This window comes from Chinchilla lanigera, unplaced genomic scaffold, assembly GCF_000276665.1.
Source record: "Chinchilla lanigera isolate Chin_1 unplaced genomic scaffold, ChiLan1.0 scaffold00003, whole genome shotgun sequence".
Taxonomy (NCBI): Eukaryota; Metazoa; Chordata; class Mammalia; order Rodentia; family Chinchillidae; genus Chinchilla; species Chinchilla lanigera.
The window spans coordinates 1,980,332-1,984,259 of NW_004955404.1; positions in this window are offsets into that span (position 1 = coordinate 1,980,332).

Here is a 3,928-nt window from a genome sequence, read left to right on the forward strand (position 1 = left end):
AGGCGCTGCGCGGGCCCGCTGTGTGCCCCGCTGCCCACCGGCCCCGGGTCGAGAGCCCCGGCCGGACCCCGCGCGGGGTGCACCCGCCCACGGGACCGTTCGTGCTTGCGCTGCGGATGCAAGCGCATCCAGGACGAACTACGTTTTCTACATTGACAAAGGAGAGACACAAGATCGGTTCAACAGATGTAGATACGCATAGATGCCTTCAGTGTAATTGAACTTTTTCCGATCCCTTTGCTTTTGGAGACAGGGTCTCTGTACGTAGTTCAGGCTGGTCTTGAACTCACTATGTAGCCCAGGCTGGGCTCAAACTCAGGGCGATCCTCCTGCATCAGCCTCCCCAGTACTGAGATGACAGGCGGGCACCACCACATCCAGTTAAACTCAACATTTATTAATGATTTTTAGAAATAAATCTAAGTAAATTGCTAATAGAAAACATTTGGAACCTAATGGTCAGTATTATAGAAAGACCTGCACAGGATAGCCTCCTGGGGAGGCCACTCTGTCTGTCCCTCGCCTGTCCAGTGGCTCCGGTCCTACCGTGTCAGGAGGTGGGAGAAGGGGCCCTAAGCTGCCGGTCAGGAAAGGAAGAAGTAAGGCCACAGTTCTCTCAGAAAATGTGATCGTGTGTGGATAATCCAAAATAATTTGCAAATAAACCACTAGAGCTAACAAGGTGACCTACTGGACATGCGCCAGTGACCCTGCTGTGATTTATTAGTAACAAAGTAAGAAATGCAAGGTGTCAGCAGAAATCTTTTAAAATGGCCATGAAAGATATCAAAAGACTAGAGACAAATCTAGCAACTGATGCACATTTGGAGAACCATGAAATATTAATCACCCTGACAAATCAAAACAAGCCCAACAAGACAGAGCGCGTGGGGTGGGGAGGCCGGGCTCTGAAAAGGGCCCTGCAGGTCCCCACGCGCCGAAGTTCCAACAGGCCTTTCCAAGGCACTGGAGAGCCGTTCCAAGAACTTTGTGGCTGGCTTGGTGGTGCACGCCTATCATCCCATCACTCAGAAGGCTGAGGCAGGAGGGTCACCAGGAGTTCCAGGCAAGCCTGAGTGAGCTACTTAGAGAGACCTTGTCCACTCCCCAAAAAAGAACTTTATGTGACTTCAACCTTGTTGATTTTCCTCCCCTTTGAGTTTTTGTTTTTGTTTTTTTTCTTTTTAGTACCAAGGGTTGAACCCAGGGCCGTTGCACTGAGCTGCATCCCCAGTCCTTCTTTAATTTTTAATTTTGAGACAGGGGCTCAGTAGGTTTCTACATTACCAGCGATGGGCTGGCACTTGTGATTCTCCTGCCTCAGCCTCCTGAGTGCTGGGATGACAGGCATGTGCTGCGATGCCTGGCTTTTTAGAAATGTCTGCCAGTCCACGCTTGCAGCACAGAAGGAAAAGGAGTTGGCGTAGGGATGGAGCACCTCATTCCCCTCACATCCTCTTCCTCCTCCGTCTTCTCTTGGTCCCCTTCCCTTTCACAGAAGGTCTGTCTTCCGGTTCCGATCACCCATCCTTTATTTTGTGCTTTCTATTATTTATACTTTGGATTCTCATGTAAGAGAAACCGTGTAATATTTAAGTATGTGAGCTGGCATAGCGGTGCACACCTATAATTCCAGCCTTCGGGAGGCTGAAGCAGAATTGCTGTGAGCTCAAGGCCAGCCTGGCTACACTGAGACCCTGATGGGGACCACTATGAAGCAGGACTTAAATTCACAAATTGGCTTTTTTGGCCTTTTTTTGACACAGGGTCTCACTATGCAGTTCAGGCTGGTCTTGAGCTGACTTTGTAGCCCATGCTGGTCTCAAACTTGCAATGATCCTCCTGCCTCAGCCTCCTGAGTGCTGGGATTATAGGCGTGCACCACTACACCCGGCTTGGGTTCACATTCTGACCCTGCTCCATTGTGTGTAAACACTTTATCCACTGATCTGCTGATGGACACAGGCTGCTTCCTAGATTTAACTATTATCAGTTGTGCTGCTACAAACATGGGTTCCAGGGGCTGGGGATTTAGCTCAGCGGCACAGTGCCTGCCCAGCAAGGTCGTGAGTTTGACTCCCGGTATGGGGGGAGGAATAAACATGGGTGCGAATATATTGCTGTGGTATGACGGTTTTAACTCTTTCAGGAAGATACCTAGGAGGGGAGGGGAACACCTGGGTCAAATGCAACCTCTAGTCCTAGTTTTTTTAAGACTCTCCACACTGATTCTCTAATTAGTATTCTCTAATGGCCAGAGTTGAACATTTTTCTGTCTATTTACCGGCCCCATTCGTAGGTCTTCACCTGAGAACCCTCTGCTCCTTTCAGCTGCCCATGTCTTGATTGGGTCTTTTATCTTGGGAGGGTCTAGTTTTCTGAAGAAGCAAACCAAAGACAAAAAGAGCAAAGAAGAGCAGAAACTTTTCATCAGAGGTAATGGGCCCTTGGCCCCGAGGGCTCGGTGGAAAGGGGTGCCCTTGGGTGTGGCCGAAGGAACCTGCAATCCTCCTGCTTCAGCCTCCCAGAGTGGTGGGATTATAGGTGCATACCACCACACCTGGCTGAAAACAGATATTTTAAATGCATTCTTAAAGCAAGACATAGTACTGTACACCTGTGATTCCAGGTCCTGGAGAGGCTGAGGCAAAAGGATCACAAGTTTGAGGCCAGCCTGGGATAGTAAGCAAAGCCCTGTCTCAAAAGATAAAAACGCTGGGGATGTATCTCATCACTCCCTGGGTTCAATCCCCAGTACCACAAAACAAACAAAGTGCCTACAAGTGACATGCCAAAGATACTAGCTGATCACAATATTCAATTAATAAAATAAAATCTTCAAATACTTCAGAAATTATAAGTACCAAAGATTAGGGAATAACTATGTAAATATGACTTAAAGATAAGAGAAGCTCAACAACACGCTCCAAGAAGGAAATCTTAAAAATGAAAAATAGAATTAAAATTTAAAAATCAATGCACCGGAAAAAAAAAATCAGTGCCCTGAATAAACAGTAGATTGTGTACATGCTGCTGATGAGGGAGTTCTTGAGCTGGAAGATGGAGCCAAAGAAATGATCAAGAATTCCATGTGTAAGGACAAGGAAAGAAAACATATTTTGGGGGTTACATTTAAAAAGGGGGTAGCACACCCCTATAATCCCAGCTACTCAGGAGGCTGAGGCAGGGGGATTGTAAATTCAAGTTCAGCCTGGGGAATTTAATAAGCAACCCCCCTCCTCCAATCTCAAAAACAAAGGAAGGGGCCAGGGATGTAGCTCAATGGTAGCGAACCCTTGGGTTCCAGCCCAAGGGTCCCAGAAGACAAGAGGTGGATTTTCAGAGAACGCGTCTTGCACAGGGGCTATGATGCTGCCCACACACCAGAGGGCGCACTCCCAGACTGACTAGAACGGGTTGGGAGTGCCACGTATTGATTGATCCAAGGACAAGCCTTGGGTTCACATTCTTTTGTTTTTTGTTTTTTTTGTCTTTTTGAGACAAAGTCTCCCTATGCAGTGCAGGCTGGCATTGAGCTCACTTTGTAGCCCAGGGTGGCTACGAACTCACAACAATCCTCCTGCCTCAGCCTCCTGAGCGCTGGGATTACAGGCACGCGCCACATGCCCGGCTTGGTTTCACATTCTGACCCTGTGATTGTCCAAGTATGGGGTTCGAAGTACAAGCCTGAGATGGGCTCAAATTCAAGCCCAATAAGCGCTCCACATCTGGACTTGTGCGGCATTCAAATTCGAACCCTGTGATTGGTCCAAGTAGAAAAGGGTTTGAACTTGGCCCTGTGATTGGTGCAGCGCACCCGCCATTAGAGGGTGTGTGAGGCTGAGCCCGAGGAATCTTCTGGAAGGCCGGCGACGGGGCCGGTCTGAGGTGGCGGGTGTGGAGGCGCTGCGGGGCGCCTCCGAGCCGC